This window comes from Humulus lupulus, chromosome 1 (genome assembly GCF_963169125.1).
Source record: "Humulus lupulus chromosome 1, drHumLupu1.1, whole genome shotgun sequence".
NCBI classification, from domain to species: domain Eukaryota; kingdom Viridiplantae; phylum Streptophyta; class Magnoliopsida; order Rosales; family Cannabaceae; genus Humulus; species Humulus lupulus.
Window position 1 is genome coordinate 96,667,362 of NC_084793.1, and position 16,068 is coordinate 96,683,429.

A 16,068-nucleotide genomic window follows, 5' to 3' on the forward strand; every position below is an offset into this window, starting at 1 on the left:
TTTCAAAATCAATGTCCTGGATGAAACCAGGTCCTAAAATTAGAAGTTGATTCAAATTGATTAATCGATGTTTTTCTTAAAAAGCACGAGACATCAATAAAGAATAAATGCGAACTAAGTTTCTCAAAATCAATGCCCTGGATGCAACCAGGTCCTAAACTTAGAAGTTGATTCAAATTGATTAATCGATGTTTTTCTTAAAAGCACGAGATATCAATAAAGAATTAACGCGAACTAAGTTTTTCAAAATCAATATCCTGGAAATAATCAGGTACTAAACTTAGAAGTTGATTCAAATTGATTAATTGATGTTTTTCTTAAAAAACATGAGATATTAATAAAGAATTAACGTGAACTAAGCTTTTCAAAATCAATATCTTGGCCATTCCGTGAGAGTGCCTAGAGATACTAGGGGTTGCCAAGATTGAGTGAGGTTGAACCCCCTAGGGGCAGCTACTCACCAGCACCACTGATTAACATAGAAGTCTCCGAAAAATCGTGTAAATTGGGTTACACTCTTGAATATGTAGCGATGCCCTAGGTAACACGATAGTTACCCTTGATGAGAATATTTATTGGCTAGATCTTAGTGTGGGGACTCAGTTCTCTTTTACAGATTAGCAATTATGTTGGAGGGCGCGTTACGCATGAATTGTTGGAAATTGTCGAGCGCTGGTCTCGAATTATGTGGTGATATAATATATCTGCTTGCTCTGGGATTTTCTGAGTGCAGGGATATAATTGTTGATAAGATATAGTTGTGATATAATATATCTGCTTGTTCTGGGATTTTTCTGAGTGCAGGATTTTTTATCTAGTTACGAATTAATTTATCATTGGTTATCAGGCATGACCATAAGTTTTCCAGGACGCTTTAGCGTTCTAGAAATTGATTGTGTAGGTTCCGGATGGGTCCGGAACCCTAATTCTCTACGTGCTTTGTTTGAAAGTTGATCTTACTAAGTGATTTCGCTTACCTAGTTGTTTCATGTTGTAGGTAAGAGCAAGGGCAAGGCAGAGCAGTGAGTCCTGGAGTCTTCCTTGCAAATGTACATGTGGACCGACCTTTTGGGAAGCCTTTTTATTTTTGGAAATGTTGTGTAATTTTCCTAAACTAGGCTCACTCTAATCTTTGTAAAACATGTTTGTAACTAAATGTTAAGTATGGCCATACGACTTTTTAAAAAGTTTTTTTTCTATGGGTTTTTGAGACATTTTGTTAAATGAAAACATTTATATTTCCGCATTATCGAGTCTTGAAAATCCGGGTCGTTACAGTTTTTCAAAATCAATATCCTGGAAATAACCAGGTACTAAACTTAGAAGTTCATTCAAATTGATTAATTGATGTTTTTCTTGAAAAACATGAGATATCAATAAAGAATTAACGTGAACTAAGCTTTTCAAAATCAATATCCTGGAAATAACCAGGTCCTAAACTTAGAAGTTGATTCAAATTGATTAATTGATGTTTTTCTTAAAAAACATGAGATATCAATAAAGAATTAACGTGAACTAAGCTTTTCAAAATCAATGTCCTGGAAATAACCAGGTCCTAAACTTAGAAGTTGATTCAAATTAATTAATCGATGTTTTTCTTAAAAAGCACGAGATATCAATAAAGAATTAACGCGAACTAAGTTTCTCAAAATCAATGTCCTGGATGCAACCAGGTCCTAATCTTAGAAGTTGATTCAAATTGATTAATCGATGTTTTTCTTAAAAAGCACGAGATATCAATAAAGAATTAACGCGAACTAAGTTTTTCAAAATCAATATCCTGGAAATAACCAGGTCCTAAACTTAGAAGTTGATTCAAATTGATTAATCGATGTTTTTCTTAAAAAGCACGAGATATCAATAAAGAATTAACGCGAACTAAGTTTTTCAAAATCAATATCCTGGAAATAACTAGGTCCTAAACTTAGAAATTGATTTAAATTGATCAGTCGATGTCTTTCTTAAAAAACACGAGATATCAATAAAGAATTAACGCGAACTAAGTTTCTCAAAATCAATGTCCTGGATGCAACCAGGTCCTAAACTTAGAAGTTGATTCAAATTGATTAATCGATGTTTTTCTTAAAAAGCATGAGATATCAATAAAGAAATAACGTGAACTAAGTATTTAAAAATCAATATCTTGGAAAGAACCAGGTCCTAAACTTAGAAGTTGATTCAAATTGATTAATCGATGTTTTTCTTAAAAAGCACGAGATATCAATAAAGAAATAACGCGAACTAACTTTCTCAAAATCAATGTCCTGGATGCAACCAGATCCTAAACTTAGAAGTTGATTCAAATTGATTAATCGATGTTTTTCTTAAAAAGCACGAGATATCAATAAAGAATTAACGGGAACTAAGTTTTTCAAAATAAATATCCTGGAAATAACCTGGTCCTAATCTTAGAAGTTGATTCAAATTGATTAATCGATGTTTTTCTTAAAAAGCACGAGATATCAATAAAGAATTAACGCGAAATAAGTTTTTCAAAATCAATATCCTGGAAATAACTAGGTCCTAAACTTAGAAGTTGATTTAAATTGATCAGTCGATGTCTTTCTTCAAAAGCACGAGATATTAATAAAAAAATTAATGCGAACTAAGTTTTTCAAAATCAATGTCCTGGATGAAACCAGGTCCTAAAATTAGAAGTTGATTCAAATTGATTAATCGATGTTTTTCTTAAAAAGCACGAGATATCAATAAAGAATAAATGCGAACTAAGTTTTTCAAAATCAATGTCCTGGATGCAACCAGGTCCTAAACTTAGAAGTTGATTCAAATTGATTAATCGATGTTTTTCTTAAAAGCACGAGATATCAATAAAGAATTAACACGAACTAAGTTTTTCAAAATCAATATCCTGGAAATAACCAGGTACTAAACTTAGAAGTTGATTCAAATTGATTAATTGATGTTTTTCTTGAAAAACATGAGATATCAATAAAGAATTAACGTGAACTAAGCTTTTCAAAATCAATATCCTTGAAATAACTAGGTCCTAAACTTAGAAGTTGATTCAAATTCATTAATCGATGTTTTTCTTAAAAAGCACGAGATATCAATAAAGAATTAACGCGAACTAAGTTTCTCAAAATCAATGTCCTGGATGCAACTAGGTCCTAATCTTAGAAGTTGATTCAAATTGATTAATCGATGTTTTTCTTAAAAAGCACGAGATATCAATAAAGAATTAACGCGAACTAAGTTTTTCAAAATCAATATCCTGGAAATAACCAGGTCCTAAACATAGAAGTTGATACAAATTGATTAATCGATGATTTTCTTAAAAAGCACGAGATATCAATAAAGAATTAACGCGAACTAAGTTTTTCAAAATCAATATCCTGGAAATAACCAGGTCCTAAACTTAGAAGTTGATTCAAATTGATTAATCGATGTTTTCCTTAAAAAGCAAGAGATATCAATAATGAATTAACGCGAAATAAGTTTTTCAAAATCAATATCCTGGAAATAACTAGGTCCTAAACTTAGAAGTTGATTTAAATTGATTAGTCGATGTCTTTCTTAAAAAACACGAGATATCAATAAAGAATTAACGTGAACTAAGTTTTTCAAAATCAATATCCTGGAAATAACCAGGTCCTAAACTTAGAAGTTGATTCAAATTGATTAATCCATGTTTTTCTTAAAAAGCACGAGATATCAATAAAGAATTAATGCGAACTAAGTTTTTCAAAATCAATGTCCTGGATGCAACCAGGTCCTAAACTTAGAAGTTGATTCAAATTGATTAATTGATGTTTTTCTTGAAAAACATGAGATATCAATAAAGAATTAACGTGAACTAAGCTTTTCAAAATCAATATCCTTGAAATAACCAGGTCCTAAACTTAGAAGTTGATTCAAATTCATTAATCGATGTTTTTCTTAAAAAGCACGAGATATCAATAAAGAATTAACGCGAACTAAGTTTCTCAAAATCAATGTCCTGGATGCAACTAGGTCCTAATCTTAGAAGTTGATTCAAATTGATTAATCGATGTTTTTCTTAAAAAGCACGAGATATCAATAAAGAATTAACACGAACTAAGTTTTTCAAAATCAATATCCTGGAAATAACCAGGTCCTAAACTTAGAAGTAGATACAAATTGATTAATCGATGATTTTCTTAAAAAGCACGAGATATCAATAAAGAATTAACGCGAACTAAGTTTTTCAAAATTAATATCCTGGAAATAACTAGGTCCTAAACTTAGAAGTTGATTTAAATTGATTAGTCGATGTCTTTCTTAAAAAACACGAGATATCAATAAAGAATTAACGTGAACTAAGTTTTTCAAAATCAATATCCTGGAAATAACCAGGTCCTAAACTTAGAAGTTGATTCAAATTGATTAATCCATGTTTTTCTTAAAAAGCACGAGATATCAATAAAGAATTAATGCGAACTAAGTTTTTCAAAATCAATGTCCTGGATGCAACCAGGTCCTAAACTTAGAAGTTGATTCAAATTGATTAATCGATGTTTTTCTTAAAAGCACGAGATATCAATAAAGAATTAACGCGAACTAAGTTTTTCAAAATCAATATTCTGGAAATAACCAGGTACTAAACTTAGAAGTTGATTCAAATTGATTAATTGATGTTTTTCTTAAAAAACACGAGATATCAATAAAGAATTAACGTGAACTAAGTTTTTCAAAATCAATAGCCTGGAAATAACCAGGTCCTAAACTTAGAAGTTGATTCAAATTGATTAATCGATGTTTTTCTTAAAAATCACGAGATATCAATAAAGAATTAACGCGCACTAAGTTACTCAAAATCAATGTCCTGGATGCAACCAGGTCCTAAACTTAGAAGTTGATTCAAATTGATTAATCGATGTTTTTCTTAAAAGCACGAGATATCAATAAAGAATTAACGCGAACTAAGTTTTTCAAAATCAATATCCTGGAAAAAACCATGTACTAAACTTAGAAGTTGATTCAAATTGATTAATTGATGTTTTTCTTAAAAGACATGAGATTTCAATAAAGAATTAACGGGAACTAAGCTTTTCAAAATCAATATCTTGGAAATAACCAGGTCCTAAACTTAGAAGTTGATTCAAATTAATTAATCGATGTTTTTCTTGAAAAACATGAGATATCAATAAAGAATTAACGCGAACTAAGTTTTTCAAAATCAATATCTTGGAAATAACCAGGTCCTAAACTTAGATGTTGATTCAAATTGATTAATTGATGTTTTTCTTAAAAAGCACGAGATATCAATAAATAATTTACGTGAACTAAGCTTTTCAAAATCAATATCTTGGAAAGAACCAGGTCCTAAACTTAGAAGTTGATTCAAATTAATTAATCGATGTTTTTCTTAAAAAGCACGAGATATCAATAAAGAATTAACGCGAACTAAGTTTCTCAAAATCAATGTCCTGGATGCAACCAGGTCCTAATCTTAGAAGTTGATTCAAATTGATTAATCGATATTTTCTTAAAAAGCACGAGATATCAATAAAGAATTAACGCGAACTAAGTTTTTCAAAATCAATATCCTGGAAATAACCAGGTCCTAAACTTAGAAGTTGATTCAAATTGATTAATCGATGATTTTCTTAAAAAGCACGAGATATCAATAAAGAATTAACGCGAACTAAGTTTTTCAAAATCAATATCCTGGAAATAACTAGGTCCTAAACTTAGAAGTTGATTTAAATTGATCAGTCGATGTCTTTCTTAAAAAACACGAGATATCAATAAAGAATTAACGTGAACTAAGTTTTTCAAAATCAATATCCTGGAAATAACAAGGTCCTAAACTTAGAAGTTGATTCAAATTGATTAATCCATGTTTTTCTTAAAAAGCACAAGATATCAATAAAGAATTAATGCGAACTAAGTTTTTCAAAATCAATGTCCTGGATGCAACCAGGTCCTAAACTTAGAAGTTGATTCAAATTGATTAATCGATGTTTTTCTTAAAAGCACGAGATATCAATAAAGAATTAACGCGAACTAAGTTTTTCAAAATCAATATCCTGGAAATGACCAGGTACTAAACTTAGAAGTTGATCCAAATTGATTAATTGATGTTTTTCTTAAAAAACACGAGATATCAATAAAGAATTAACGTGAACTAAGTTTTTCAAAATCAATATCCTGGAAATAACCAGGCCCTAAACTTAGAAGTTGATTCAAATTGATTAATCGATGTTTTTCATAAAAATCACGAGATATCAATAAAGAATTAACGCGCACTAAGTTACTCAAAATCAATGTCCTGGATGCAACCAGGTCCTAAACTTAGAAGTTGATTCAAATTGATTAATCGATGTTTTTCTTTAAAGCACGAGATATCAAAAAAGAATTAACGCGAACTAAGTTTTTCAAAATCAATATCCTTGAAATAACCATGTACTAAACTTAGAAGTTGATTCAAATTCATTAATTGATGTTTTTCTTAAAAGACATGAGATTTCAATAAAGAATTAACGTGAACTAAGCTTTTCAAAATCAATATCTTGGAAATAACCAGGTCCTAAACTTAGAAGTTGATTCAAATTAATTAATCGATGTTTTTCTTAAAAAGCACGAGATATCAATAAAGAATTAACACGAACTAAGTTTTTCAAAATCAATATCTTGGAAATAACCAGGTCCTAAACTTAGATGTTGATTCAAATTGATTAATTGATGTTTTTCTTAAAAAGCACGAGATATCAATAAAGAATTAACGTGAACTAAGTTTTTAAAATACAATATCTTGGAAAGAACCAGGTCCTAAACTTAGAAGTTGATTCAAATTGATTAATCGATGTTTTTCTTAAAAAGGACGAGATATCAATAAAGAATTAACGTGAACTAAGTTTCTCAAAATCAATGTCCTGGATGCAACCAGGTCCTAAACTTAGAAGTTGATTCAAATTGATTAATCGATGTTTTTCTTAAAAAGCACGCGATATCAATAAAGAATTAACGCGAACTAAGTTTTTCAAAATCAATATCTTGGAAATAACCAGGTCCTAAACTTAGATGTTGATTCAAATTGATTAATTGATGTTTTTCTTAAAAAGCACGAGATATCAATAAAGAATTAACGTGAACTAAGTTTTTCAAAATCAATATCTTGGAAAGAACCAGGTCCTAAACTTAGAAGTTGATTCAAATTGATTAATCGATGTTTTTCTTAAAAAGCACGAGATATCAATAAAGAATTAACGTGAACTAAGTTTCTCAAAATCAATGTCCTGGATGCAACCAGGTCCAAAACTTAGAAGTTGATTCAAATTGATTAATCGATGTTTTTCTTAAAAAGCACGAGATATCAATAAAGAATTAACGCGAACTAAGTTTTTTAAAATCAATATCCTGGAAATAACCAGGTCCTAATCTTAGAAGTTGATTCAAATTGATTAATCGATGTTTTTCTTAAAAAGCACGAGATATCAATAAAGAATTAACGCGAAATAAGTTTTTCAAAATTAATATCCTGGAAATAACTAGGTCCTAAACGTAGAAGTTGATTTAAATTGATCAGTCGATGTCTTTCTTAAAAAGCACGAGATATTAATAAAAAAATTAATGCGAACTAAGTTTTTCAAAGTCAATGTCCTGGATGAAACCAGGTCCTAAAATTAGAAGTTGATTCAAATTGATTAATCCATGTTTTTCTTAAAAAGCACGAGATATAAATAAAAAATTAACGTGAACTAAATTTTTAAAAATCAATATCTTGGAAAGAACCAGGTCCTAAACTTAGAAGTTGATTCAAATTGATTAATCGATGTTTTTCTTAAAAAGCACGAGATATCAATAAAGAATTAACGCGAACTAAGTTTCTCAAAATCAATGTCCTGGATGCAACCAGGTCCAAAACTTAGAAGTTGATTCAAATTGATTAATCGATGTTTTTCTTAAAAGCACGAGATATCAATAAAGAATTAACGCGAACTAAGTTTTTCAAAATCAATATCCTGGAAATAACCAGGTACTAAACTTAGAAGTTGATTCAAATTGATTAATTGATGTTTTTCTTAAAAAACACGAGATATCAATAAAGAATTAACGTGAACTAAGTTTTTCAAAATCAATATCCTGGAAATAACCAGGTCCTAAACTTAGAAGTAGATTCAAATTGATTAATCGATGTTTTTCTTAAAAATGACGAGATATCAATAAAGAATTAACGCGCACTAAGTTACTCAAAATCAATGTCCTGGATGCAACCAGGTCCTAAACTTAGAAGTTGATTCAAATTGATTAATCGATGTTTTTCTTAAAAAACACGAGATATCAATAAAGAATTAACGTGAACTAAGTTTTTCAAAATCAATATCCTGGAAATAACCAGGTCCTAAACTTAGAAGTTGATTCAAATTGATTAATCTATGTTTTTCTTAAAAAGCACGAGATATCTATAAAGAATTAATGCGAACTAAGTTTTTCAAAATCAATGTCCTGGATGCAACCAGGTCCTAAACTTAGAAGTTGATTCAAATTGATTAATCGATGTTTTTCTTAAAAGCACGAGATATCAATAAAGAATTAACGCGAACTAAGTTTTTCAAAATCAATATTCTGGAAATAACCAGGTACTAAACTTAGAAGTTGATTCAAATTGATTAATTGATGTTTTTCTTAAAAAACACGAGATATCAATAAAGAATTAACGTGAACTAAGTTTTTCAAAATCAATATCCTGGAAATAACCAGGTCCTAAACTTAGAAGTTGATTCAAATTGATTAATCGATGTTTTTCTTAAAAATCACGAGATATCAATAAAGAATTAACGCGCACTAAGTTACTCAAAATCAATGTCCTGGATGCAACCAGGTCCTAAACTTAGAAGTTGATTCAAATTGATTAATCGATGTTTTTCTTAAAAGCACGAGATATCAATAAAGAATTAACGCGAACTAAGTTTTTCAAAATCAATATCCTGGAAATAACCATGTACTAAACTTAGAAGTTGATTCAAATTGATTAATTGATGTTTTTCTTAAAAGACATGAGATTTCAATAAAGAATTAACGGGAACTAAGCTTTTCAAAATCAATATCTTGGAAATAACCAGGTCCTAAACTTAGAAGTTGATTCAAATTAATTAATCGATGTTTTTCTTGAAAAACATGAGATATCAATAAAGAATTAACGCGAACTAAGTTTTTCAAAATCAATATCTTGGAAATAACCAGGTCCTAAACTTAGATATTGATTCAAATTGATTAATTGATGTTTTTCTTAAAAAGCACGAGATATCAATAAATAATTTACGTGAACTAAGCTTTTCAAAATCAATATCTTGGAAAGAACCAGGTCCTAAACTTAGAAGTTGATTCAAATTAATTAATCGATGTTTTTCTTAAAAAGCACGAGATATCAATAAAGAATTAACGCGAACTAAGTTTCTCAAAATCAATGTCCTAGATGCAACCAGGTCCTAATCTTAGAAGTTGATTCAAATTGATTAATCGATATTTTCTTAAAAAGCACGAGATATCAATAAAGAATTAACGCGAACTAAGTTTTTCAAAATCAATATCCTGGAAATAACCAGGTCCTAAACTTAGAAGTTGATTCAAATTGATTAATCGATGATTTTCTTAAAAAGCACGAGATATCAATAAAGAATTAACGCGAACTAAGTTTTTCAAAATCAATATCCTGGAAATAACTAGGTCCTAAACTTAGAAGTTGATTTAAATTGATCAGTCGATGTCTTTCTTAAAAAACACGAGATATCAATAAAGAATTAACGTGAACTAAGTTTTTCAAAATCAATATCCTGGAAATAACAAGGTCCTAAACTTAGAAGTTGATTCAAATTGATTAATCCATGTTTTTCTTAAAAAGCACAAGATATCAATAAAGAATTAATGCGAACTAAGTTTTTCAAAATCAATGTCCTGGATGCAACCAGGTCCTAAACTTAGAAGTTGATTCAAATTGATTAATCGATGTTTTTCTTAAAAGCACGAGATATCAATAAAGAATTAACGCGAACTAAGTTTTTCAAAATCAATATCCTGGAAATGACCAGGTACTAAACTTAGAAGTTGATTCAAATTGATTAATTGATGTTTTTCTTAAAAAACACGAGATATCAATAAAGAATTAACGTGAACTAAGTTTTTCAAAATCAATATCCTGGAAATAACCAGGCCCTAAACTTAGAAGTTGATTCAAATTGATTAATCGATGTTTTTCATAAAAATCACGAGATATCAATAAAGAATTAACGCGCACTAAGTTACTCAAAATCAATGTCCTGGATGCAACCAGGTCCTAAACTTAGAAGTTGATTCAAATTGATTAATCGATGTTTTTCTTTAAAGCACGAGATATCAAAAAAGAATTAACGCGAACTAAGTTTTTCAAAATCAATATCCTGGAAATAACCATGTACTAAACTTAGAAGTTGATTCAAATTGATTAATTGATGTTTTTCTTAAAAGACATGAGATTTCAATAAAGAATTAACGGGAACTAAGCTTTTCAAAATCAATATCTTGGAAATAACCAGGTCCTAAACTTAGAAGTTGATTCAAATTAATTAATCGATGTTTTTCTTGAAAAACATGAGATATCAATAAAGAATTAACGCGAACTAAGTTTTTCAAAATCAATATCTTGGAAATAACCAGGTCCTAAACTTAGATATTGATTCAAATTGATTAATTGATGTTTTTCTTAAAAAGCACGAGATATCAATAAATAATTTACGTGAACTAAGCTTTTCAAAATCAATATCTTGGAAAGAACCAGGTCCTAAACTTAGAAGTTGATTCAAATTAATTAATCGATGTTTTTCTTAAAAAGCACGAGATATCAATAAAGAATTAACGCGAACTAAGTTTCTCAAAATCAATGTCCTGGATGCAACCAGGTCCTAATCTTAGAAGTTGATTCAAATTGATTAATCGATATTTTCTTAAAAAGCACGAGATATCAATAAAGAATTAACGCGAACTAAGTTTTTCAAAATCAATATCCTGGAAAAAACCAGGTCCTAAACTTAGAAGTTGATTCAAATTGATTAATCGATGATTTTCTTAAAAAGCACGAGATATCAATAAAGAATTAACGCGAACTAAGTTTTTCAAAATCAATATCTTGGAAATAACCAGGTCCTAAACTTAGATATTGATTCAAATTGATTAATTGATGTTTTTCTTAAAAAGCACGAGATATCAATAAATAATTTACGTGAACTAAGCTTTTCAAAATCAATATCTTGGAAAGAACCAGGTCCTAAACTTAGAAGTTGATTCAAATTAATTAATCGATGTTTTTCTTAAAAAGCACGAGATATCAATAAAGAATTAACGCGAACTAAGTTTCTCAAAATCAATGTCCTGGATGCAACCAGGTCCTAATCTTAGAAGTTGATTCAAATTGATTAATCGATATTTTCTTAAAAAGCACGAGATATCAATAAAGAATTAACGCGAACTAAGTTTTTCAAAATCAATATCCTGGAAATAACCAGGTCCTAAACTTAGAAGTTGATTCAAATTGATTAATCGATGATTTTCTTAAAAAGCACGAGATATCAATAAAGAATTAACGCGAACTAAGTTTTTCAAAATCAATATCCTGGAAATAACTAGGTCCTAAACTTAGAAGTTGATTTAAATTGATCAGTCGATGTCTTTCTTAAAAAACACGAGATATCAATAAAGAATTAACGTGAACTAAGTTTTTCAAAATCAATATCCTGGAAATAACAAGGTCCTAAACTTAGAAGTTGATTCAAATTGATTAATCCATGTTTTTCTTAAAAAGCACAAGATATCAATAAAGAATTAATGCGAACTAAGTTTTTCAAAATCAATGTCCTGGATGCAACCAGGTCCTAAACTTAGAAGTTGATTCAAATTGATTAATCGATGTTTTTCTTAAAAGCACGAGATATCAATAAAGAATTAACGCGAACTAAGTTTTTCAAAATCAATATCCTGGAAATGACCAGGTACTAAACTTAGAAGTTGATTCAAATTGATTAATTGATGTTTTTCTTAAAAAACACGAGATATCAATAAAGAATTAACGTGAACTAAGTTTTTCAAAATCAATATCCTGGAAATAACCAGGCCCTAAACTTAGAAGTTGATTCAAATTGATTAATCGATGTTTTTCATAAAAATCACGAGATATCAATAAAGAATTAACGCGCACTAAGTTACTCAAAATCAATGTCCTGGATGCAACCAGGTCCTAAACTTAGAAGTTGATTCAAATTGATTAATCGATGTTTTTCTTTAAAGCACGAGATATCAAAAAAGAATTAACGCGAACTAAGTTTTTCAAAATCAATATCCTTGAAATAACCATGTACTAAACTTAGAAGTTGATTCAAATTCATTAATTGATGTTTTTCTTAAAAGACATGAGATTTCAATAAAGAATTAACGTGAACTAAGCTTTTCAAAATCAATATCTTGGAAATAACCAGGTCCTAAACTTAGAAGTTGATTCAAATTAATTAATCGATGTTTTTCTTAAAAAGCACGAGATATCAATAAAGAATTAACACGAACTAAGTTTTTCAAAATCAATATCTTGGAAATAACCAGGTCCTAAACTTAGATGTTGATTCAAATTGATTAATTGATGTTTTTCTTAAAAAGCACGAGATATCAATAAAGAATTAACGTGAACTAAGTTTTTAAAATACAATATCTTGGAAAGAACCAGGTCCTAAACTTAGAAGTTGATTCAAATTGATTAATCGATGTTTTTCTTAAAAAGGACGAGATATCAATAAAGAATTAACGTGAACTAAGTTTCTCAAAATCAATGTCCTGGATGCAACCAGGTCCTAAACTTAGAAGTTGATTCAAATTGATTAATCGATGTTTTTCTTAAAAAGCACGCGATATCAATAAAGAATTAACGCGAACTAAGTTTTTCAAAATCAATATCTTGGAAATAACCAGGTCCTAAACTTAGATGTTGATTCAAATTGATTAATTGATGTTTTTCTTAAAAAGCACGAGATATCAATAAAGAATTAACGTGAACTAAGTTTTTCAAAATCAATATCTTGGAAAGAACCAGGTCCTAAACTTAGAAGTTGATTCAAATTGATTAATCGATGTTTTTCTTAAAAAGCACGAGATATCAATAAAGAATTAACGTGAACTAAGTTTCTCAAAATCAATGTCCTGGATGCAACCAGGTCCAAAACTTAGAAGTTGATTCAAATTGATTAATCGATGTTTTTCTTAAAAAGCACGAGATATCAATAAAGAATTAACGCGAACTAAGTTTTTTAAAATCAATATCCTGGAAATAACCAGGTCCTAATCTTAGAAGTTGATTCAAATTGATTAATCGATGTTTTTCTTAAAAAGCACGAGATATCAATAAAGAATTAACGCGAAATAAGTTTTTCAAAATTAATATCCTGGAAATAACTATGTCCTAAACGTAGAAGTTGATTTAAATTGATCAGTCGATGTCTTTCTTAAAAAGCACGAGATATTAATAAAAAAATTAATGCGAACTAAGTTTTTCAAAGTCAATGTCCTGGATGAAACCAGGTCCTAAAATTAGAAGTTGATTCAAATTGATTAATCCATGTTTTTCTTAAAAAGCACGAGATATAAATAAAAAATTAACGTGAACTAAATTTTTAAAAATCAATATCTTGGAAAGAACCAGGTCCTAAACTTAGAAGTTGATTCAAATTGATTAATCGATGTTTTTCTTAAAAAGCACGAGATATCAATAAAGAATTAACGCGAACTAAGTTTCTCAAAATCAATGTCCTGGATGCAACCAGGTCCAAAACTTAGAAGTTGATTCAAATTGATTAATCGATGTTTTTCTTAAAAGCACGAGATATCAATAAAGAATTAACGCGAACTAAGTTTTTCAAAATCAATATCGTGGAAATAACCAGGTACTAAACTTAGAAGTTGATTCAAATTGATTAATTGATGTTTTTCTTAAAAAACACGAGATATCAATAAAGAATTAACGTGAACTAAGTTTTTCAAAATCAATATCCTGGAAATAACCAGGTCCTAAACTTAGAAGTAGATTCAAATTGATTAATCGATGTTTTTCTTAAAAATGACGAGATATCAATAAAGAATTAACGCGCACTAAGTTACTCAAAATCAATGTCCTGGATGCAACCAGGTCCTAAACTTAGAAGTTGATTCAAATTGATTAATCGATGTTTTTCTTAAAAAACACGAGATATCAATAAAGAATTAACGTGAACTAAGTTTTTCAAAATCAATATCCTGGAAATAACCAGGTCCTAAACTTAGAAGTTGATTCAAATTGATTAATCTATGTTTTTCTTAAAAAGCACGAGATATCTATAAAGAATTAACTCGAACTAAGTTTATCAAAATCAATGTCCTGGATGCAACCAGGTCCTAAACTTAGAAGTTGATTCAAATTGATTAATCGATGTTTTTCTTAAAAAGCACGAGATATCAATAAAGAATTAACGCGAACTAAGTTTTTCAAAATCAATATCTTGGAAATAACCATGTCCTAAACTTAGATGTTGATTCAAATTGATTAATTGATGTTTTTCTTAAAAAGGACGAGATATCAATAAAGAATTAACGTGAACTAAGTTTTTAAAAATCAATATCTTGGAAAGAACCAGGTCCTAAACTTAGAAGTTGATTCAAATTGATTAATCCATGTTTTTCTTAAAAAGGACGAGATATCAATAAAGAATTAACGTGAACTAAGTTTCTCAAAATCAATGTCCTGGATGCAACCAGGTCCTAAACTCAGAAGTTGATTCAAATTGATTAATCGATGTTTTTCTTAAAAAGCACGAGATATCAATAAAGAATTAACGCGAACTAAGTTTTTCAAAATCAATATCTTGGAAATAACCAGGTCCTAAACTTAGATGTTGATTCAAATTGATTAATTGATGTTTTTCTTAAAAAGCACGAGATATCAATAAAGAATTAACGTGAACTAAGTTTTTCAAAATCAATATCTTGGAAAGAACCAGGTCCTAAACTTAGAAGTTGATTCAAATTGATTAATCGATGTTTTTCTTAAAAAGCACGAGATATCAATAAAGAATTAACGTGAACTAAGTTTCTCAAAATCAATGTCCTGGATGCAACCAGGTCCTAAACTTAGAAGTTGATTCAAATTGATTAATCGATGTTTTTCTTAAAAAGCACGAGATATCAATAAAGAATTAACGTGAACTAAGTTTTTCAAAATCAATATCCTGGAAATAACCAGGTCCTAAACTTAGAAGTTGATTTAAATTGATTAATCCATGTTTTTCTTAAAAAGCACGAGATATCAATAAAGAATTAATGCGAACAAAGTTTTTCAAAATCAATGTCCTGGATGCAACCAGGTCCTAAACTTAGAAGTTGATTCAAATTGATTAATTGATGTTTTTCTTAAAAGCACGAGATATCAATAAAGAATTAACGCGAACTAAGTTTTTCAAAATCAATATCCTGGAAATAACCAGGTACTATACTTAGAAGTTGATTCAAATTGATTAATTGTTGTTTTTCTTAAAAAACACGAGATATCAATAAAGAATTAACGTGAACTAAGTTTTTCAAAATCAATATCCTGGAAATAACCAGGTCCTAAACTTAGAAGTTGATTCAAATTGATTAATCGATGTTTTTCTTAAATATCACGAGATATCAATAAAGAATTAACGCGCACTAAGTTTCTCAAAATCAATGTCCTGGATGCAACCAGGTCCTAAACTTAGAAGTTGATTCAAATTGATTAATCGATGTTTTTCTTAAAAGCACGAGATATCAATAAAGAATTAACGCGAACTAAGTTTTTCAAAATCAATATCCTGGAAATAACCAGGTACTAAACTTAGAAGTTGATTCAAATTGATTAATTGATGTTTTTCTTAAAAGACATGAGATTTCAATAAAGAATTAACGTGAACTAAGCTTTTCAAAATCAATATCTTGGAAATAACCAGGTCCTAAACTTAGAAGTTGACTCAAATTAATTAATCGATGTTTTTCTTAAACAGCACGAGATATCAATAAAGAATTAACGCGAACTAAGTTTTTCAAAATCAATATCTTGGAAATAACCAGGTCCTAAACTTA